At 37.7% G+C, this 25,125-nt stretch overlaps 1 long non-coding RNA gene across 1 annotated transcript; it reads right to left on the reverse strand.

The window, feature by feature from the left end:
- Window positions 1–18,723: 18,723 nt before the first annotated feature.
- LOC149563211 (uncharacterized) lies at window positions 18,724–19,200 on the reverse strand. Its single transcript, XR_016364269.1, has 3 exons — window positions 19,117–19,200; window positions 18,981–19,016; window positions 18,724–18,864 (listed from the first exon to the last, which is right to left on the reverse strand). It is a non-coding gene; the product is annotated as an uncharacterized LOC149563211 (long non-coding RNA).
- Window positions 19,201–25,125: the final 5,925 nt, after the last annotated feature.

Raw genomic sequence — 25,125 nt, forward strand, 5'->3', positions numbered from 1 at the left:
GATGATGGGGGAGAGAAAGTAGGCAGTGGGAGAGGGAAAGAGACAGGGGGGATGGGGGTGTATGTGTAAGAGAGATAGAGTAGGGGATGGGAGAGAGTGAGAGTGTGAGAGAGTAGGGGATGGGAGAGAAGAGAGAGAGTAGGGGATGGGGGAGAGTGTGAGAGTGTGAGAGAGTAGGGGATGGGAGACGAGAGAGAGAGCAAGGGATGGGGGAGAGAAAGTAGGCGGTGGGAGAGAGAGTGGGAGAGGCAAAGAGATCTTGTACAAGATGGGATAGAGGGAGAGAGTAGAGAGGGAGAGAGAGAGATAGTAGGTAGTAGTAGTGTGAGTGTGAGAGAGAGTAGGGGGTGGTAGAGAGAGTACGACGATGGGGGAGAGAAAGTAGGCAGTGGGAGAGGGAGAGAGAGGGGGAATGGGAATGTGTGTAAGAGTGACAAATTAGGGAATGGAAGAGAAGAGAGAGAGCAGGGGATGGGGGAGAGAAATTAGGTGGTAGGAGAGGGAGAGAGATAGGGGCGATAAGCGTGTGTGTGAGAGATCTAAAGAGCCAGGGATGGGAGAGGAGAGGGGGTGAGAGAGGTAGAGAGAGTAGGTGGTGGGAGAGGGAGAGTGAGAGAGAGTAAAGGATGGGAGAGAGTAGGAAGAGAGAGGGAGGGGATGGGAGAGAGAGTAGGGAGGATGTGGAGTGATGTGTTTTGAGAAAGTAGGGGGTGGCAGAGAGAGAGTACGACGATAGGGGAGAGAAAGTAGGTGGTGGGAGAGGAAAAGAGAGAGAGGGGATGGGAGTGTGTGTGTAAGAGAGATAGAGTAGGGGATGGGACAGAGTGTGAGAGTGTGAGAGTAGGGGGTGGCAGAGAGAGAGAGTACGATGATGGGGGAGAGAAAGTAGGTGATGGGAGAGGGAAAGAGAGAGGGGTGGATGGGGGTGTATGTGTAAGAGAGATAGAGTAGGGGATGGGAGAGAGTGAGAGTGTGAGAGAGTAGGGGATGGGAGAGAAGGGAGAGAGTAGGGGATGGGGGAGAGTGTGAGAGTGTGAGAGAGTAGGGGATGGGAGATGAGAGAGAGAGAGCAGGGGATGGGGGAGAGAAAGTAGGCAATGGGAGAGAGAGAACTTGAAAGAGAGAGATAGTAGGTAGTAGTAGTGTGAGGGTGAGAGAGAGTAGGGGGTGGTAGAGAGAGTACGACGATGGGGGAGAGAAAGTAGGTAGCAGGAGAGGGAGAGAGAGGGGGAATGGGAATGTGTGTAAGAGAGACAAAGTAGGGGATGGGAGAGAAGAGAGAGAGTAGGGGATGGGGGAGAGAAATTAGGTGGTAGGAGAGGGAGAGGGAGAGAGATAGGGGGGATAAGAGTGTGTGTGAGAGATCTAAAGAGTCGGCGATAGGAGAGGAGAGGGGGTGAGAGAGGTAGAGAGAGTAGATGGTGGGAGAGGGAGGGTGAGAGAGAGTAAAGGATGGGTGAGAGTAGGAAGAGAGAGAGGGAGGGTATGGGAGAGAGAGTAGGGAGGATGGGGAATGATGTGTTTTGAGCGCTTTGTAGTGCGTACATGCTATAGTGCGTATGCACTATCTCAAATCACCAAAAAATGGTCAAAAATCGACCTTGGGGCCCATTTCATCCATTTTAAACTTTTGGTCTGTTATGCTCTCTATTATTCTGACAGAAAACACGGGTTTCAACATCTAGCAAACACTATTTCAACACTTTTGGAAGCTAGCAAACACCAAATTCAATCATTGGATACGTGATTTGAAGAATTTTTGAATATTCTTTTAATAGAAAAGGTTAGTGCAATCCATTTTAAATATTTTTTGTCGATATATAGATACAAATTTGATTATAATTTGATATGTTATGTAATATATAGTGAATTCCTTAAAAATTGTATATTTGAATGAAATGTTATTTCGAAATGGTTAGAAATTTGACAAGTTGTTTGATATATATTGTGTATTCATTCAAATAATTATAATTTTTAATTTGTAATTGAATAATTTGTAATTTACACATTTTAAGTAATTCGGATGTTTGAATAATTTGACATGTAGAAATCATCATCATGCCAAGGAAGAAACCAAAGATTCAAACAAATGCAGATAGGGAGAGAGATTTGACAATTAAAAGAGATAAAATGAAATTACTACGTGAACAAAGAAAATTGCAAAGCAATGATGAAGAATTAACTTTCGAAGAGGATCAAGAACCACCAGTACAAAGAAACAAGGAGGAAGAATTAGAAAGACAAAGAGAACGAATGAGATTGTTATGCTCAAGAAGGCAATTGAATTGTGAAGCTACACCATCCTCCAATGTTGGAGTCATATCGTCCGCTACACCATCTTCGAATGTTGGAGTCATATCATCCACTACACCATCTTCCAATGTTGAAGTCATATCATCCTCTCATGTTGAAGAGACACTGATTTATAGATCCGACGATATACACACTCCATCATGTCATGTTGAAAGCACAACATCAACACATCAAGTAGGTGATATTCCATCTTTTACATCTTATTGCCAAGGCACATCATCTTCAGTTCAAGGTACGTAATACACTCAACCTTATATTGATGTTCAAAATGTTGAGAGAATTGAAGAGATTAGAACACCTTCTAGAATTCGTTTTAGAAAACTAAAATATTTGATTGATATCGATACTAACATTTTGAAATCAATGCCTGACAAGATCAGCAAGCGTACTTGTCAAAGAAAAGTTAATCATATGTGGAGATTATTTTTTGAAGAATTAAATATTATAGGTCAATGCCAATTATTTGTTGAAATGATGAGGAATTTGAAATTTAGGCCTATCATGAAGATTCTTGGGCTAAGAATGATGGATGATTCAAATGAAATAAATATTGTAAAGAATCTAATGAGTGCTTATGACAAAGTGGGTTCTAAATCACGCACCAAAGATAATAATATCACAAGACGAGTACTCACATCGACAATAGTAAGTAGCCAAATGAAGAAAGCTCGACTCATCAGAAAGACAAGCAAAATATTAAAAATTGGTAGAGGTGCCTTAAGGAGAGCCATGCTAAGGCGTGAGAGATTAGAAGATCCAACCAAAAATGAGTTATGGACATTTAGCGGTAGACTACCGCAAAAGGATAAAGAAATTAGTGAAGCCTTGAAATCACTGATCGAAGATTTTTGGAAAAATAACACACGTGTTTCTCCTAATCAAAGAGATGTTGTAAGAAGGAGGATTGGTAGCCGAAATCATGAGCCACATGCGAAACATTTTTTGGACTCAACTCAGACACAATTTTTTACAAAATTTATTGGTATGTATCCTCAAATTCGAATAAGTCAAAGATTTTTTGAGATGGGTAAACCTTTTTATGTGAAAATCAATCACACATGCACAATTTGTTGTTGTAGGATACATATTGAATTTTCTAACCATTTTGATGTTTTTAGGCACATATGCGTAGTTTTGCATTCTCAGTTTGTTTTGCAGGATTGTGACATAAAAGAGCCACCAAGATCTTTAAGGGAATTCATATCCAACATTTTATGTGAAATAGGGGACGGCCAAAATTTTTACAAGACATCATGCTTGGATGGTATGTGCTTATTTTGTGGTTATTTGCAACTTTTATCAACTTGTCAACATATGGATAGTACACATGCAGTTGAAAATGAAATAGTAGATTACGAAAAATTCAAGACACTGACATATGCTCTAAAAGATGGGAAACATGGTAAAAGATGTGATCTAGTTATTGAAAAGATTCCAGTGTATGAGTTCATGAAGATTTTTTGTGAAAAGATTATATACGAGTATGCAAGGCATACCCATAGAGATCGATGGTTGGATTTGCAATTCAAGTTGTGCAAGGATACGTTTCCATTGGATACCATTGTTTTGATTGTAGATTTTGCAGAGAACTACACACTACAACCACAAAATGAGGTGCAAGCAAAGTATTATACATCTCAACAGGTTTCTATATTTGTTCACATAACATTCATGCATTAACCTACAGGTACAGAGTATGATAGGAAGATTTTGAGGGAGTACCATTTTTACATCAGCGATGATCGATCACATTCTACGGAGTTTGTACATGGTTGTTTTCAACTATTTTATGGAGATTTGGCTAATAGGGGCATATCATATCGTCAACACATTATTTGGTCAGACAATTGTGCATCTCAATTCAAGAATGCACGGATGTTCTATTGGTTGAGCAGGATGCATAGGTTGTGTAGAATTCAATATATGTGGAATTTCACAGAGGCTGGTCATGGTAAGGGAGAGCACGATGGTGCAGGTGCATGCATTAAAAGAGCCTTGGCTCATGAAGAACTAAAGTATAAAGATGGAGCAATATTGATAGATGCAAAATCCATCGTCCAATGGTGTAACGCTACAATGGGTCCAGGTAAGGAAGGTGAGTCTACAGTTTGTAGATTTTTTTGGTTGATAGATAATACTAACATTGCACCATATCAAGATTGTTGCACACTAACAGGATCTAGTGAGTTACACTCTTTTAGAATCTCTGATGCAAGTTCATGGAGTATCCACACACAAAAAATGGCATGCTATTGTCCATCATGTGCAGAGAAAAATTGGGATGACTGTGAGTCAACTGAATGGGTGGACAAATGGGATATACGAGTTTTGGACCCAATTGACACCTATCGTCCCCCACAAGCACTGGAAATGGTAGAGATGGATTCATCTATTGACTTTAACCGCTTGTCAGATTTAGTGCAACTTGGTAATATATATATATATTTATATATCTTTGTAATTTCAATATGTAACTTTATAACTTTTACCCAAGTATTTTCTGAATTAATGACCACATTTTGTACATTTGTCACTGCAGGCCATGTTTTTTCTGTTATTGCACCTGAAGACAATGAAGAAGGGACATATTATTATTTGTGTCATTGTGTTGAAGCCAAAAAAAAATTAGATCACTCGGTTATAGATGGTGAAGGTTTAGAGTACCATGTCGGTGCGGTGGTTGTAACAGGCACATGGCTTAGACGATATCCTATGAAGAATCCTAACTTGTGGTTATTCGAGGATTGGCAAACAGAGAGGAAGATTCTTCATTATTCAGACCTTGTTGTCGCATCAAATGTCCACTTGATAAAATATGGTGGAAAACCACATAATAATATTCTTTGGAAAGTTCGCGAGTCAGACCATGAGGCAATACTTGAGACATTAAAATGTCGAGCAGATCCAGTTGGCTCATTAGATTGAATTGGGAGAGAGAGAAAAAGTGATCAATTGGATCCAAATACAATGTTACAACCTCTTCCCCAAGACTATCACATGACTAAGGTGGACCGTATTGTTATGATGTGTAAGTGATGAGATTTAGTTTTGATTTGTTTAGAATATAGATACATTATTTGAATTTATATTAGATTCTTTAATAGGACCCATTTTTTAATCTTATCTTAGATTTGTTATTGTGATAATTCTTCATTTGTAGGTCACCAAAGAAGAGGGCTAATAAAGTTGATGCACAAGTGATAAAGGGTGAGATGCCAAAATCATCTGCGAAATGGTATTATCAATTCACATCCTCAATATTTATTAGTGTTCTTTGTTCAAGTACCATTGTATGATAATCATCTTATGCCTGGAATTGCAGAGGTTAAATTATGTCAATACTAAGGTTTGTAGCATCAATACTAAGGTTTTTAGCATCAATTGGTCACGCTAAGTATAGTAGTTGTATCATGAATCCTTCTGAACCAATATGACTAAGATTCTCGGAAGAAGACTAAACCATATCATCTGTCTACTCCCTCTTTATATAAGAGTTTGTCAAACAATGAGAATGAAACATTGATTATTACTCCCCCCTTAATGTAAAATTCTCATTGATTGCATTTTGTAAAGTTTCAAGTCACTATCAACCTCTATATCATTGTATTCTTCTTATCATCAAATTACACAACAATGAGAATATGAACGATGACTTCTTCACATGAACCTGAAAATTATAAATGCTACACCTTAATAAATGTTTGGGCTCGGTCTTTACCATTCGAGCTTATAATACAATACATTGGCTTCATTTTTATTTGGAAGTATTTATTATGTTTGTTCCAAAAGTCATTCTTCATTTGCCAATATGAAAATGCGACTATCATGAAAGGCATAGTCTTATAATTTGTAATTTGCATAATGGTATAAAAGCTTGGTTGTGGGTTTGAATCCATTGCTCCCATGACCCTCCTTCTCATGCATTTATTCTATTTATTCTTCTACCTCCTCCTCCACTTGGCCATTTTGCAACACCATCTGGATGGAACTCTAGCCTTCCTCAAAACCATTATACATGACCTCTCCTTCTTCAAGATATTCTATAAAAAGTTCCTCAACCCTTGAACCTTTCAAAACCCCAATCTCAATGGAAGGCTTCTAGGCCAAGGGAACTAGTAGATCCAGTTCTTTAAGAGAAAGAGACAACAAATCCAATTTTCTAGTGACTAGATGGAAAATTGGGGAAATCATTTCAATTAGTTGTAAATCGAAAGGAATTATAAGTAAACTATATCAATATAATAAGTAACTTAGTAATTATATCAATATAATTTAATTACTAAGGAAATGAATTTATTACTCTAACATATAGTACATTATTTTATAGACAAAGGTGTTGAATTTGATGCTTAATAGATTTACATACATGTGTAATAAATAATAAGTGTTGTAGCTTTGGGATCAACACTATAAAATGAAGGATGTCATACTACATTCACAGAGGTACCAAAATATTTTATTTGATATGGAGACAAAAGAAAATGTGTATTCTTCATAATTTCATTTGAGTCTCATGTATTATCATTTTCAACTATTGACATCAGAGATACCTTTACATCTTCATCATTGTATTGATCAACGAGTCCTTATTGCACTCACTAGTTCTAAGCCAATGACTAAGGTATGAAAGAGTTTACATTAAAATTTCATTAGTACTAAAATTCAATATAAAATTCATAGGCACAATCGAGTGGTAACTTTGATAGTTTTTGTAGGGTCTTATTATTCCTGACCATCAGTGTATCCCTGAGGTGTATATAAAGAGGAATTATCAGCTGGTTGTAAGAAAATATTAAGTTTTATGTGTAAATATTTTTTTTTTTTTTTATATATAAAATAGTTATTTATTCATATATAATTTTGATTGTAACATGTCGAGTTACAGAAGATTCTAGACTAATGGACTAGTGAGCATGTTAGGAAGACCTCGTTATATACACTGGTCATCTTCCACTTGTTGGCAATTAAAGACAATTAGGGATTTATTTTGTTCCCCTAGTTGGAAAGAGTATATATTTGATGATGTACATTTTACACCTATATGGCATTATTGGGCATATGTTTTGTATAATTTTTTCTATGTATGTCATTTTTTACATATATTTCATGTATGACATTATTAGACATATGCTTATGATGTTTCAAATTATTGATAAATGAATTATATGATATTGTTAGACCTTATGGAATCAACTTTGATTTTTTGTTATCACATTAGTTTGATGCTTGTATTCAATCAATCAACATATTTTCCTTTTAATTCTTCCACGTTTGGCATATCCATCTAACAATGAACTTATGATACTCCCATCAAGAAGTGCATGATTGCATGGTTTTATGGTGGATGTCCCTCTCTTTTTTAAATTCCAATTTTATTCATCTACATGAGTAAGGGAGATCAATTCCATTTCTTTCAATTGTATTTAAAGGTCATTAAAGTTTTTTCAAACAATGTGATTAAATAAATATTATTCAGCATTTACATCTATCATCAAGGTTGATTCATTCCTCCTCTTATTTTACCAAATAATTTGGATGAATCACCCATGGCTCCTTACATTTCTTGAAGAAAAATTTCAAAGACTTTGCAACATGTCTTCTCTTCTTCCATATAGTTCATGTTCATTGAAGACATTTGGTCAAACAATATAAATGCTTTGTATATTCTCACAACACCAATAGTCATGGTACAATGCTTACAAGATCCATAGTTGAAGAGAAGCTATGTGAAGCTTCTAGAACCATGGACCTATACTTAATTTAGTATTATTGCATCCATGTTACTTATGAAAGTGGAACTTTCACATAGATAAGTAGGGAAACCAAAATTGAAAGCCAAACTTAACATAGAAAAGTAAAGCAAGCCTCAACTATATTCTCATTAAACACTATGAATTCAAATATCTTTGGCGGAGCATATCTTGGAGCTCGTGCAAGATATGGATGAGGTTCTAGTTCCTACAGGACCATGTTGTAGAGAACTACAATAACCTCTCTCGCTTTTTGGAGATCGCATTCCTTTTTCATTCTACAACGCCATCTCGGGTGATGTTGAAACTTGCAGTGTTGGCCAGTACAAAGTTGCCAACTGCCAAATCTCTCTCATCTTTCATCATGGGATCAAACTGTCTACTCCATTAGCCAGGGGTGGCCGAGTAAACCCTATCCCCAACCTTTTCTTATCCCCTTCAGTGCTCGAACGTTCTCAGGCACGCAGAACCGAAATGTCCCTAAGGGTCACTAAATCCCACAGGGCTGCAATCTTTGATGGGGCATATCTCGGAGCTCGTGCGAGATATGGATGAGATTCCAGTTCGTAAAGGAATGTGTTACAAAGACCTACAATAACATCTCTCACTTTTTGGAGATCGAATTCTATTTTCATTCTACAACCCCATCTCAGGTGATGTTGAAACTTGCAGTGTTGGCCAGTACAAAGTTGCCAACTGCCAAATCTCTCTCATCTTTCGTTGTGGGATCAAACTATCTACTCCATTAGCTCTGAGTGGCCGGGTAAAACCTATCCCCAACCTCATCTTCTCCCCTTTAGTGCTTGAACATTCTCAGGCACGCTGAACCGAAATGTCCCTAAGGGTCACTAAATGCCACAGGGCTTCAATCTTTGGTAGGGCATATCTCAGAGCTCGTGTGAGATATTGATGAGATTCAAATTCCTACATGACCATGTTGTAGAGACCTACAATAACCTCTCTCACTTTTTGGAGATCGCATTCTATTTTCATTCTACAACGCCATCTCGGGTGATGTTGAAACTTGCAGTGTTGGCCAGTACAAAGTTGCCAAATACCAAATCTCTCTCATCTTTCGTCGTGGGATCAAACTATCTGCTCCATTAGCTCTGGGTGACCAGGTAAACCCTATCCCCAACCTTGTCTTATCCCCTTCAGTGCTCGAATGTTCTCAGGCACACTGAACTGGAATGTCCCTAAGGGTCACTAAATGCCACAGGGCTACAATCTTTGGCGGGGCATATCTCAGAGCTCGTGCGAGATATGGATGAGATTCTAATTCCTACAGGACCATGTTGCAGAGACCTACAATATCCTCTCTCTCTTTTTGGAGATCGCATTCCATTTTCATTCTACAACGCCATCTCGGGTGATGTTGAAACTTGTAGTGTTGGCCAGTACAAAGTTGCCAACTGCCAAATCTCTCTCATCTTTCGTCGTGGGATCAAACTATCTGCTCCATTAGCTCCGGGTGGCCAGGTAAACCTTATCCCCAACCTTGTGTTGTCCCCTTCAGTGCTCGAACGTTCTCAGGCACGCTAAACCGGAATGTCCCTAAGGGTCACTAAATGCCACAGGGCTGCAATCTTTGGCGGGGCATATCTCAGAGCTCGTGCAAGATATGGATGAGATTCTAGTTCCTACAGGACTATGTTGCAAAGACCTACAATAACCTCTCTCTCTTTTTGGAGATCGTATTTTGTTTTCATTTCACAATGCCATCTCGGGTGATGTTGAAACTTGCAGTGTTGGCCAGTACAAAGTTGCCAACTGCCAAATCTCTCTCATCTTTCATCATGGAATCAAACTGTCTGCTCCATTAGCTTCGGGTGGCTGGGTAAACCCTATCCCCAACCTTGTCTTGTCCCCTTCAGTGCTCGAACGTTCTCAGGCACGTTGAACCGGAATGTCCCTAAGGGTCACTAAATGCCACAGGGTTGCAATCTTTGGCGGGGCATATCTCGGAGCTCGTGCAAGATATGGATGAGATTCTAGTTCCTACAGGACTATGTTGCAGAGACCTACAATAACCTCTCTCACTTTTTGGAGATCGCATTCCGTTTTCATTCTACAATGCCATCTCAGGTGATGTTGAAACTTGCAGTGTTGGCCAGTACAAAGTTGCCAACTACCAAATCTCTCTCATCTTTCGTCGTGGGATCAAACTGTCTGCTCCATTAGCTCGAGTGGATGGGTAAAACCTATCCCCAATCTTGTCTTGTCCCCTTCAGTGCTCGAACGTTCTCAGGCACACTAAACCGAAATGTCCCTAAGGGTCACTAAATGCCACAGGGCTGCAATCTTTGATGGGGCATATCTCGGAGCTCGTGCGAGATATGGATGAGATTCCAATTCCTATAGGATCGTGTTGCAGAGACCTACAATAACCTCTTTCTCTTTTTGAAGATTACATTCCATTTTCATTCTACAATGCCATCTCGGGTGATGTTGAAACTTGCAGTGTTGGCTAGTACAAAGTTGCCAACTGCCAAATCTCTCTCATCTTTCATCCTGGGATCAAACTGTCTGCTCCATTAGCTCTAGGTGGCCGGGTAAACCCTATCCCCAACCTCGTCTTATCCGCTTTAGTGCTCAAATGTTCTCAGGCACGCTGAACTGGAATGTCCCTAATGGTCACTAAATCCCACAGGGCTGCAATCTTTGACAGGGCATATTTCGGAGCTCGTGCGAGATATGGATGAGATTCCAGTTCCTACAGGACCATGTTGCAGAGACCAGAGATCAGCCAAGGATAAGGATAGCATAGTAAGAAAATGATTATTTATCTGGTGGATATAAGTCTTTTATATAACAAACCATTTATATGCATAGTAAAAGAACTGAATATAGATTTGAGACATACTGATCACCTGCAGTCTGATCATCTTCACAAGTATGCAACTTTTGTTTCACTATTTCATGCGGGTTTATTGAAATTTCTTTATGAGGTCATTTACAGATGGGATGTTCAAAGGTTGAGTTCCTATGGGTTGTCAATACTTTGACTATACTTTAAGTCAACGATTATCAATATGGGAAAAAATGGAACTCGTTGTATTTTGAAGTACTGAGAAGATGGCCTTGCCCTTCCCTAGGAGTTTTAGAAATGGGAGACATTAGGTAAGAGAGTGAAAATGTTACTATCACTTCAACGCACATGACACAATTGGAAATGCAAATTTTGATGGTAATCATTTTTTGATAAGGGAGAGACTAGGGATGATCATTGTTACTATCTCTTTAGTAGTGGATTTTTGTTTTCTCTTGAATTTGGTGGTGGGGGATCAGTGGTAATTCTCCTTGGATATTCCTTCTTATGATGTTAGTGACAAGTGTTGCTCTTTGAAAACACTTGTACAATCTTTTTTAAATTATTAGATAAAAACAAAGAATTGTAAGTATTAAACATGATTAGCCTTTAGTTCCTAGAAGATCTTTATTTCCCCATCAATGCATTTAGAAAGTTAAGTTTTAAGAAGATCATAAATAGAAAAAATTAGAGAAGCGATTTAAACATTTATATTGATTGGAAACATGTGAGTCTTGAGTTTCCTCTACCTTTTAAAGAATGTTCCTTAGCTAGCATACCTAATTCCACATTCCATAAGAGTGTCATTGTGCTAAAGATTTAGGAAACCAACTGCTCTAAGATAAAGCTTCCCGGTCAATAATAATCTAGCCTATTGAGGTACATAATACTTCTTAATTAAACTTGTGTTAATTTAGTATTAATTTTGTAATTAACTACAATTTCAGTATTTGTATACAGGGGGTGACTGAGAAAACTATTTGAGGTCCAATTTGAAAATATATTTGTAAGGATCTTGACCAAGGTTCACAACTTTGACGATTAATACATTCATTCAGGCTAGAACCTCACTACAAAAAAAATAATATATAAAAAAGGTAGTGAATAACGTCATGTCTAGACCCAAATCAACCAATGAAAGTCAAATCAGCATAATGTGGAACAACAATATATGCATTGAGTGGGTTGTCATAGAAAAGCTTCAGAATAAAATTCATGTCTAGAATTAAAAGAACTTAAAGAAATTTTATGCTTGTAACACAAATGGCCATTCAAAATTGAATATGATTACAATATGTGAAATAGCATTACGAGAACTTGTAATGCTCTTGTGAACATCGTGTTAATTCTTGTAAGAATCCCTAAGATGCTTGTTATACTCAAAATTTTGTTGAAATTGAATTAATTTTTATCCTGTTGGTTAATTGGCTTAGGGTGATATATGCTTCTTGGATGGAATAATGAGTTCGTGATTTACTCTGTATTAAGATTCATAGCATCTTCTAGTTATTTGCAAGGAAATTTATAAATTAAGCTAATGTCATATGGCTTGCTTAAGAAAGATGTTCGTGTTCTTATTGATGGGTGCTAATGACTATCCACATTTAGTTCTTCAATATCCTATTTGAAAAGCTTTCCATAGACATTTCTTTGCCATACTAAGTATTTTTGAAAACATATTTGAGTAGAAGCACTATAGTAGATACTACATGATGTTTTAACAAATAAAGTAATGGGTTAAAGACTATTATTTCCAAGGTATTATGTCATAGTATTTTAATTGTAATGATCTTAGACTAATGATATTCTTGAAGGTAACTTTGACATGCAGCAAGAAAGACAACCTACAGCCAAGGCTATATTGTGCCTACAACCAAAGCCATAAATGCTCACAGCCAAAGCCACTAGTGCACATAGCCAAAGCCATGGATGCTTATAGCCAAAGTTACAAGTGTTCGTAGTCGAAGCCATGAGTACATGAAGTCGATGATCACAATTGTTTACAACTATTCACCAGAAACAACTTCTTTGCAGTTTTTGAGAAATACTAATAAAGCAAAAAATAACATCTACTAGTTCGTAGACATAATGGCAACTCTCTAGCAATTGAATTTAATTTCATACATGCACATATCTAATTTAATGTCATACACGAACATATCTAATTTAACGTCATACATGAACAAACATTTAATATAAAATGATAACCAATAATGTAATATACATTAACAAACACATAATATATTATGATAACCAATAATGTCGTATATGAACAACCATATCATATATTAACCAATAATGTCATACATCAAATAAATGTCATACATCAAATATAGAATGTCATATGTACATCAAATGTATGTCAAATATGTCTCTTTGATGCCTATATATATACATGGGGAAGGAAACAAGTCTATATATATATATATATATGTTAGGAACCTGTGTGTTCCTTCTGTTTATTTTGTTACAGTAGAGTTGTTGGACGCATATGCTTTGTAAGTCGTCCCGTGAGTTTATTTTATTATCCCACATGCATAGGTAGTATTACTTTTCTAGATCGTACCCAGTATATAAGAATAGGTTGAGGCCCTTGATGGGCACGGACGAATTTATTGTATTGAGCTTGCTCAAAGGAGGTTACCCCCTCGAAGTGGCCTACGATCAGTAGATTTATTCTGAGTTCTGCTATCACTTTGTATTCTGTTATTTCGAGCATTCTCACGATATTGCTATAAGGAGGTTCTTCTCATCTGGTATCAGAGCACTCTCTTGGGCTCGCTGGGTGGAAATTACATCAAATTTTTTTTCTGTCGTGGCCTTCAGGTTCCTCTCACTTCTAATATCTCTTGTTATTGCAATAACTCTTTTCAGTTGTTCTGTCTGTGAGTGAATTTTTCTAAGTCGACTGTTCGGAAAAAAAAAAAAAAAAAAAAAAAAAAAAAAAAAAAAAAAAAAAAAAAAAAACCTTGTTTTATGGTTGTTACGCGTACAGGAGCAAAAATCATGGAAGAGGAAATTGCATCCCTCAAAACCAGACTTCAAGATCTGGATGACAAAATTCTGGGTCTTAACTTTCAGCAGTCAGCCATGAGCCGAAACCATTCAGGAGATACTGGGTCCTCTTCTGGCAATTTCCGTGGACCAAAGCTTGATTTTCCACGCTTCGATGGTTCTAATCCGACTGGATGGATCTATAGGGCAGAGCAGTATTTCAGCTTGCATAATACTTTGGATAACCACAAAGTCTCCCTTGCATCTTTTCATTTGGAACATGAAGCTCTTCAATGGTTCCGTTGGTACATCAAGGCTAATGTAGGCCCAACGTGGAGCGAATTGTGCACCCTCATTTTGGAGCGCTTTGGCCCTAGTTCCTTTGATGATTTCACAGGAGCACTCACTAAACTGCGTCAAACAGGCACTGTAAGAGAATACCAGACAGAGTTTGAAAAATTAGCTAATCACACAGAGGGCTTGTCTGATGAATTCTTCCGTAGTTGTTTTGTCAGTGGTCTGAAGGATGCACTTCGCTCAGAAGTCAAAATGTTTCGACCTACTACAATGATGGAAGCCCTTGGGTTGGCTAAGTTAGCGGAAGACAAGATTAGTGCTCTACAACGCTCCAGATCTAATTTTGTTCCATTCAGAAATACAGGTTCTCACAACCCTCCAGTCATACCAGCTCCCAGAACTACTCCGATCAAGCACTTGTCTGAAACAGAGATGCGAGTTAGGCGAGACAAAGGGCTTTGTTATAATTGTGATGAGAAATGGTCTCGGGGCCATAGATGTGTTCAGCAAAAGCTCTATCTCTTGGATGTGGATTCTCCACCGGAACTGGAAGAATATGTAGATGCTCAGGAAACAGTGGATGCTGAGGTTGAGCCTCACCAGCCTGAACCTCTTTCCCCAGAAGCTCCACCAGAGATATCTGTCCATGCTTTGGCAGGAGTCACTACTCCACAAACCATGCGGGTCCAGGGTTTCTTCAAAAAGATCCCTCTTACTATACTCATTGATTCTGGTAGCACTCATAACTTCATTGATCCACGAATAGCCAAACAGGCTGATTGCTTTATCCATCCCTGCTCTAGCTTTGAAGTCATGATTGCCAATGGGGGCACTTTACCTTGTAAAAGGAAATGTCGCAATGTGCGTCTCTCTATTGGAGCTTATAACATGCACTCTGACATGTTTGCCTTACCCTTAGGTGGTTGTGATGTGGTTTTGGGTGCCCAATGGTTACGCACTCTTGGCCCCATTCTCTGGGATTTTGCTGAACTTTGGATGCAGTTTTCAGCCGAGGGGCACCAACACACTTTGAAAGGCTTACAACCAGGGTCTCTCAGCATCATCAGTTCACACCGTATGGAAAAACTTCTTAAGAAGAATTCACATGGTGTCATCGCTCAGCTCCATTCCATTCAGATGCAGCCATCAGCAGTCTCTAGCACTCCTGTCGATCTCCAACACATTTTGGACAAGTATTCTGGTATATTTGCTGAACCTGTGGGATTACCTCCTTCTCGTCCAGAGGACCACCGTATTCAGCTCCTTCCTGGCAGTGTTCCGCCCAACATCAGGCCCTACCGCTACCCATTTCATCAGAAGACCGAAATCGAGATACTTGTCCGTGACTTACTGAAGCAAGGTATTATTCGCCCTAGTACCAGTTCCTTTTCTTCTCCAGTTCTGCTTGTTCGCAAAAAAGATGGGTCATGGCGACTCTGCATTGATTTCCGAGCACTTAATCATCTCACTATAAAGGACAAGTTTCCCATTCCAGTTGTTGATGAACTTCTTGATGAACTTCATGGGGCTCATTTTTTCTCCAAGTTAGATCTTCGTTCTGGGTATCATCAAATTCGGGTTAATGAGGAGGATATACCTAAAACTGCCTTCCGCACACATGATGGTCACTATGAATTTTTAGTCATGCCCTTTGGCCTCACAAATGCTCCTTCAACATTTCAGGCAGTGATGAATAACATATTTCGACCATACCTCCGAAAATTCATTCTGGTCTTCTTTGATGATATCCTCATATATAGCAAAACTTGGGCTGAGCATCTCCATCATCTGGAGCTTGTCTTGCAACTTCTCTCTGATCATCAACTCTGTGCAAAACTATCTAAATGTGTGTTTGGCCAGGAGGAAGTGGAGTATCTCGGGCATATTGTTGCACACCATGGAGTGCGGGTGGATCCTACAAAAATAGATGCCATGAAAACTTGGCCGCATCCTAAAACTCTCAAGAGCCTTCGGGGTTTTTTGGGGTTGACTGGCTACTACCGCAAGTTTGTCAAAGATTACGGGAAAATTGCAGCACCATTGACAGCTCTGTTAAAAAAGGATGCCTTCTCCTGGACCCCTGTTGCTGAGACTGCATTTGAACAACTGAAACAGGCTATGTGCAGTACACCTGTTCTCGCGATGCCAGATTTTTCCAAACCCTTCACTATTGAGAGTGATGCTTGCGGCAATGGATTGGGTGCTGTTCTCTTGCAAGATGACCATCCTATTGCGTTCACTAGCAAAGCCCTCTCTGGTAAGAATCTAGCCCTCTCTACTTATGAAAAAGAAATGATGGCTATTTTGCATGCTGTACAGAAGTGGCGGCCATACCTCTTAGGGAGTCATTTTTGCATCAGAACCGATCACCAAAGTCTGAAATACTTCCTGGAACAACGGGTATCCTCTCCTACACAACAGAAATGGGTCAGCAAACTCATGGGGTATGATTATGAGATCACCTACAAGAAGGGTAAGGAGAATATTGTGGCAGATGCTCTTTCTCGCACATTTGATAATCAAGCTTCCCTTTCCGCTATTTCTAAGCCCATTCCCAATTGGTTAGCGTCTGTTCAGCAGGGCTATGACAGTGACTCTTCTTTATCTCAAATCATTCACCAGCTAGCCAATAATCCTTCTGCTATACCACATTACTCTTGGGATGGTGCTTCTCTTCGATACAAGGGTCGGCTAGTGCTTCCTCAGAACCCAGCTCTACATCAGGCTATTTTTTATGAACTCCATGCTTCTCCTTCAGCAGGGCACTCAGGCTTCCTCAAAACTTATGAGCGAGCAAGGAGAAACTTCTTTTGGAAAGGGATGAAACAGACGATTCAACAGATGGTGGCTGAATGTGATACTTGCCAACGCCACAAGGGTGAAACGATCCTCCTTCCTGGCTTGCTCGAACCATTGCCCATCCCTACACGGATTTGGACTGATATTTCTATGGATTTCATTGAAGGGCTTCCTAAATCCGGTGGCAAGACAGTGATCTTGGTTGTGGTTGATCGTCTCTCGAAATATAGTCATTTTTGTGCCCTCAGCCACCCCTATACTGCCTCCTCTGTTGCACAAATCTTCATGGACCAGATATTTCGTCTTCATGGACTCCCTTCTTCCATTGTCTCTGATCGTGATGCAACTTTTACCAGTCATTTTTGGACTGAACTGTTTCAGAAAACTGGCACCAAACTGAAGATGAGTTCGGGCTATCACCCACAAACTGATGGTCAAACGGAAATTGTCAATAAATGCTTGGAAACTTATCTTCGTTGCTTCACTTCCGAACAGCAACATCAGTGGGCCAAGTGGCTCCCTTTAGTTGAATGGTGGTACAATACCTCTTACCACACTGCCTCTAAAATGACTCCATATGAAGCAGTCTATGGTCAGGCACCTCCAGTGCTCCTTCCCTACACTCCCAACAGCTCACCAGTCCAGGCAGTTGACATAGTTCTCCGCAGCAGGGATCAGATTCTTCGTACCTTACAGGATAATCTTCACATGGCCCGTAATCGGATGAAACAGCAAGCAGATCAACACCGTTCTGAGCGCTCATTTCACGTTGGGGATATGGTTTTTCTTCGTCTACAGCCCTACAAACAATCCTCCCTAAAGCTGAAAGGGCGTCATAAGCTGGCCCCAAAATTTTATGGGCCTTATCAGGTTCTGCAGAAGATTGGTTCAGTTGCTTATAAACTGGAACTTCCTCCTTCTTCCCGCATTCATCCAGTCTTTCATGTTTCTTGTCTAAAGAAAGTTCTGGGTACCACTGTCAGAGCACAAACTACTCTCCCTGAAATGGATACGGAAGGATCCATTATCCTGGAGCCGGTGGCAATCATTGACCAGCGCACTCGCCAGCTTCGCTCTCGCTCCATCTCTGAGGTCTTGATTCAGTGGCATGGCATGCAACCAGAGGATGCTACCTGGGAACCCCTTCTTCAGATTCAACAACAATTTCCACACCTTAAGCTTTGAGGACAAAGCTTTTTTCTAAGGGAGAGGGGATGTTAGGAACCTGTGTGTTCCTTCTGTTTATTTTGTTACAGTAGAGTTGTTGGACGCATATGCTTTGTAAGTCGTCCCGTGAGTTTATTTTATTATCCCACATGCATAGGTAGTATTACTTTTCTAGATCGTACCCAGTATATAAGAATAGGTTGAGGCCCTTGATGGGCACGAACGAATTTATTGTATTGAGCTTGCTCAAAGGAGGTTACCCCCTCGAAGTGGCCTGCGATCAGTAGATTTATTCTGAGTTCTGCTATCACTTTGTATTCTGTTATTTCGAGCATTCTCACGATATTGCTATAAGGAGGTTCTTCTCAATATATATATATATATATATATATATATATATATATATATATATATATATATATATATATATATATATATATATATATATATATATATATATATATATATATATATATATATATATATATATATATATATATATATATATATATATATATATATATATATATATATATATATATATATATATATATATATATATATATATATGTATGTATGTATTGAATATCTCAACTACATCTTTTCCTTCCCACGAGGGGAAGGAAACAAGTCTCTCGACATCCTCTGCTGTCGTGTGGAGGGAGACAGTGGAGATGACGGGGCCCTCCTGACATGCTCACTTGACCTCTTGTTGAGGCTCTTCTCTAGGTCCAACTGATACAAAGAAAGTAGATATGAAACAATATTTATTATACGTTGAAATCAAATATATGTACACACAAAATCAATTATTTTCTTACTGCCAACAAATAGTCACTCTGTAAGTCCACCTCAAATGCTCGTGGACGATCAGGCGTGACAAGACCCTACAACAATTCAATAAATATAATCACTTATAAATAACATTAGAAATTTTGATATTAACTATTATAAACAACAACTAAAATGAAGAAAATTCTTTCATACCTCCGTCAGTGGCTGTGAGCTAGCCACAGCTGCGGCCACTCCACTATCAACAGATTGTCGTAGATGAGGAGGTGTGTCCGACATCATGAGTTGCATGTCATACAATACACGTTATATCTAACATGAAACATGGAATAAATATAATCAAATGAGTTAAATTAACATGAAACAACTGTACCTGTGTGAAGCTCGTATGATGTCTCTGCTTTGTGTCTGTGGTAAAGGTTGAGGGTCCTGTGGAGAACTAATGCACATGCATTATTTTTTTTGTCAATCCTTAATATGATTATGATGCAGGAGCATCCAGAGGTATAAGGGCAATCCCGTGTCACCAAAAAAAAAAAATGTACTTAGACTTAGTTTCTGTTTCATGTCTTTACATTTTTGGATACCCATTTGGCTCAAATAAAGGTTCCAACTCTCATAGTTCAACTATCAGTGCGTTTGAAAATCCTGAAAAAATAGGAGCATGTATTTGGGCCATCATTTTGGTAAACTAGAAGGTGTGAATTGGCTAGATGATTTAGAGCATTCCAGAAAAAGAATTAGGTCAATAGGCCCCACGGTTTGAAAGTTATTGCAGTTTTTCAGGTTTTGGAGACCTCCTAAGAATGCTTCAAAGTCAGGTTTGGGGCATTAAATGACCTTGAAAAGGGTCAAAAAATGGGAGATGAGCGAAGCTGGTCCATAGGGCTATAGAACGCTTCGAGAGCTTTCCAAAAATGTAAACGGTTCGTCAATCAGAGCTACGGTTCAAAAGTTATGCCTCCCGAAAGTTCGGTTACCATTTTTGGATTCTTCTAGATTTGCACCGACTTCTAACGCAGCTTCTGGAATCTTCTATTTCGTCGGTGGATGCCTACTAGCACTTTCTAGAATGTACTCCTAGTCCTTAACCCTTCGGGGTCTATTTAAGGAGATTTTTCGGCATTGTAAAAGGCAGTTCGGAGTGGAGTTTGAGAGGAGGTACCATAAGGAGAAATTATCTCCAAATTTATGCTATTGTAAGCCCTTAGGGCATGTTTTGAAGTTTATTTTCCTATATTGGTTGTACTAGCTTATTTTCTCAGTTAATATAATTTCCCTTTTCTGTTGTTTCCATTCTGTTCTTGGGTTGTGTCCCCATTAGATTACGTAATAAATATATGTATTAATTAAAATGATTAAATTGATACATACCTCAGGACTCGTCGAAGGGACAAAAAATGGGCCTGGAGGATCGCTGCTAGGCCCAGCAACACTTTGACCCTAAATTTTGAACAATGTCAATAAATGCTAATTAATTAATCATTCACTATACATATGAAATGTGATCAAATTAGTAATTTACCTGTGTATCAATGCCAAATGTCTCGTTCAGGAACTCATCGGTGACAAGCCCATCATCCGCAACATCTCCGGCATGAGTGCCAAATGTGCATAGGGATCCGCATGAAGTGCACATGTGACCATGACGCATAAAAGGCTCCTCCTCAACTAATGGGCTCATGGAATGGATGAGGGTTTGCGTCAAAGCATTAATGGTCCCTAGAGTGCTGGCCTCTACATGTTCCTTCACAACTGAAGGAATAATCACATGCTCGTGTTGTGGATGGACCACAGGTGCCCTAACTACATTAGGGTCATGATGTGCTCCTAGCCTCTCAAATGATGACCCCCCACCTCTACCTTGGGAGTCTAACATATCAAAATAATTGGGGATCTCCCCAAGGACAAACTCACAATATAATTTCTTCAAAAAATACATGGGGACCTCATGATTGTTGCAAGGAGGGGCATCAAAAACCATCCACCATCTATCCCAAAAATTATTTCTAATAGCATCGTGTATACACTAATGGATGGGGAACTGTTTAGTACCCTCTCTAACAGTATTTGGCTCACCGAATTTTCTAAATAATGCACATATACTACTTTTTGATATTTCTTTTTTTTTAACATCTTCATATGACAATTTATTTGCATAAAATCTTTTTTGTTCATCCCTCTTAGCCCGCCAAATATCTAACTCACCACTAACTGAGGCTATCTGAGTGTTAATGGATTTGAGGGATGATGCCAATTGAGCCCTCATTGGATTGGTTTGTCTAGATTCTTTCAACCGAGCAATGAGTCTTTCTAATTCAGTTTTGCCTCTCTATATTTCATTTCTTATATTTTCTTGTGTGCCTGGTGGAGGTCTTGCAATTGGTTTGGGTTGTGGAATTTGTTCTTCTTGAGGAGGGTTTTGATTTTGAGGTTCTTGAGGGTTTTGTGGATTTTCTGGTTGATTATGGACATTTCCTGATAAAAAAATCAATTGAAATCCAACTAAATAAACAAATCTAAATGAAATTTGTAAAAACCCTACAAAAGAATATAAAAAATCAATAAAACAATATGGGAAACATATTAAACAATGCAAAGTTAAGTTTATATCACTTACCTCGTCATCGTCGGTGTGCTCGTTGTCTTGGATTTCGTCAATGAAGAGGCATTTTGGCAAATGGTGATGAATTTTTGCTTTCAAACCTGTGTATGCGCTGTTGGAGAGCCAAAAAGCAAAATGAAAATGATGGGTTGTGGGTCTGCGGCCCATCATATAACTTTTTTCATATCAAAATAGCGCATACGCGCTATGGCTTGGGTGACCCAAGCTATAGCGTGTGCGCGCTATTGAAAATTAGAAAAAAAAAAAAACCTTGTCATCTTTTTGACACCACAACTCGGTGCATACACCCATATGTATATATATATATATATATATATATATATATATATATATATATATATATATATATATATATATATATATATATATATTATACACACACACACACATATATATATACATATTATACATATATATATTTATACATATATATTTATTAACAATATATATATATATATATATGTATATATATATATGTATGTATATATATGTCTGTATGTATATATATATATATATATACACATATGTATATATATATATATATACATATATACATATATATATATATATATATATATATATATATATATATATATATATATATATATATATATATATATATATATATATGTATGTATGTATGTATGTACACACACACACACACACACACACACACACACACATATAATTAAATAAACTTTAGAAAAACTAGAAGTTTTCATTTACAAAAATTTTATTAAAGTAAACTTTAGAACATTAGAAGTTTCTAATTAAATAAACTTTAGGAAAACTAGAAGTTTCCATTTACAAAACTTTTATTAAAGTAAACTTTAGAACATTAGAAGTTTCTATTTAGACATAAAATAGGATAAACAAGTTTTTTAAAATAGATATCTTTAATTTTTTAACTTAGAAAACTTATGTTGCTTTTCATAAAAATAATAATAAATTCATTTGATTGCTCACAATAAAAAAATTAATAGAAGAAAAGCAATACAATAAAATATTTTTTTAAGCTAAAAAAATGCATCTTACCTTATAAAGTTCAATTTGTTTTAAACATACTATGGAACTATGGTTTAAGAGAGCAACAAAAAGTTTAGGCTATGCTTTTATTAATTTATTGTTATACTTTCTCACCAAAGATTTGAAAATAAAAAAATTGAAAACTAATTTATAAAAAGTAGCAAAAAGCAATCTTTAATGATGTTTATCATAACAAAGATAAATAACAAACAAAAACTAACAAGAATACTAATAGAAATTAGCACATTGTTTTTTATTAAGAAAAAGACATTTTACAGGGATCCTGAAACTCTTGAATTGCAAACACTCTAATGGCATATATAAGCAACAATATTCTCAAGACTTTACTTATCACAGTTTCATCATCTATTTTTCCATTTGCACCTTTTATAGCACTAACAACTACTTTATTCTAGCAACATATTGAGTAATGTTTTCACCTTCTTCGATTCCCATGTCATCAAACTTACCTTTGAGGCTCTTTGACTTGGCTCTTTGAACATTTTTGTCTCCTCCATAGATGGCGTTTAGGGAATCCCACACCTGCTTCACAGTTTTAAGGACTTTGATATCATCAAACTTAGCATAGCTCAGGGCAGAGGCAATCTCCAACATTGCTTGATTGTGCTCTTTCTTTTTCTTCAAATCTTCAACAATTAGGGCTCCTACTAGATCAACATGTTCTGTTGTAATGCAAGTTTTTGCATAGTCTCCATGTCCTCCAAGGTGAAGTTTCATCAAAATTTTCCATGTAGGAAAGTTAACTCTATTTAGCTTGGGTACCTCTCTCTTTGGCATCTTGATCTTTATGCTTTTATTACCTTGAAACTAATCCTCTTAAGAAACTGCGCTCTGATACCAATTGTTGGAATTCTTTAGAATAACTGGGGGGGGTGGGGGGGTGAATCAGTTATTTAAGGTCTAGATGCCCAAATAAAACTTTTTCACAGATCAGTGAACCTATGAAACTCTCTTAACCATGCATGCATTCATTGTGTGTTAACCAAAATTGGTATATCAGTTAGACTAATTATGAAGAAATGTAAAGCATAAAACACAACAAATCCATTAGTACACATGACATAATGATTTAACATGGAAATCAAATTTGAAAAAAACCACTAGTAACATGATACTCCTTTCTCACTCTTCTAAAGTGATGCCCTATTAAAGGTGAACCCTATTAAAGGTTACAACACACACTATTAAATGTGACCCAATTAAGGGATTTTAAACACCATGTTAAAAGTGAGCCTTGTTAGAGGACTTTAGACCATTCACTTGGAATGCCACCCTGTTAAAGGATTTTTCAATGACTATTAAGTCAACCTTTCTCCAAAGGATTTTACCCTAATCTGATACAATTGTTAGAGAGTAACAGTAGAGTTTGACCTAATAGAACTTACAACCTCACTTTGCAGATTAAAAATCACTATTTAGTCCTCATCTCTGCTTGGCTTCAAATCTTTGTAGTTCTGATAGCTTGTTCACCCTTTCAAGCATTCATACTCATTAAGCCTTCTTGCTTAGTTCGCCATTGCAGACTTCTCCTCTTGGTTCACTTGATGAAGAAAATCCCTCTTCCTTCACTTTTTAAGATTTTTGCATCCAAAAACTCTCTGACCTCTCAACCTTTTCTTCATGACCAGACATCCCTAGATATAGGGGATTAGAACTTTTTTTCTTGCTCATTATACCTCTCAAAAATTAGGGTTTTTGATGGATTAGGTAGGATACAATGTATCTACCCCATATCTTGTCTTCTCTAGAAACTTCTCCTAAAATCCATTTGAATTCACCTCCAAAATGGTTTACATAAGATTCTGTGCCTCCAACTCATCAATCTTATCTTCCTCTTGATTCACAAGTTCCAAGAAAACAAACTTGTCAGCTTCCATTTGGCCAATCTTTGATCTTATTCATAATGCAGCAGCTCGACATTATCAATTTACTAATGCTCGGCGTATACTGTGTTACTCAACATCTATTGTAAAATCACTCAGTATCAATTAGATTTTATTAGTGCTCAGCACATATTGAAAATCACTTGACATCTACTAACTTGCTCAACACCTATTAGTTTGCTCGACATCCACTAGAAATTTCTTTCACTCAGCTTGCACTAAATTTACTCGACACCTTCTATCAACTTGGACAAGCTTAGCAAATGAACTTTGTTTAACCTTTTTCATCTGAACTTTCTAAGTGTAGCCAAACATTTTGTAACCCCAAGTAGATCATCAATACATTATGTTATCACTGTCTTAACTAATTCTTGCACTTCAATACATAATCATAACTGAACCTTTCCTCTAGGTACTTTTGTTACATCTTGTTGATCAAATCCTCTTCATCAATCAACTAAGTGATAGTGCTTGAAACATATAAACAATTGTCTTACCAACATATAGTAGGTTTGACATCAGTGACAAAACAATTATCGAAAACACTGTAATGCCCCGCCAAGGGATCCAAAGAATTTAATCTAAAATATCACTAAGTTTGCCAAACAATTTTTTTTTTAAACATGAAAGATAAACCATTTACAACTT

The sequence above is a fragment of the Cupressus sempervirens genome, chromosome 4, assembly GCF_028749045.1.
Source record: "Cupressus sempervirens isolate cs-2001-9-10 chromosome 4, ASM2874904v1, whole genome shotgun sequence".
NCBI classification, from domain to species: Eukaryota; Viridiplantae; Streptophyta; class Pinopsida; order Cupressales; family Cupressaceae; genus Cupressus; species Cupressus sempervirens.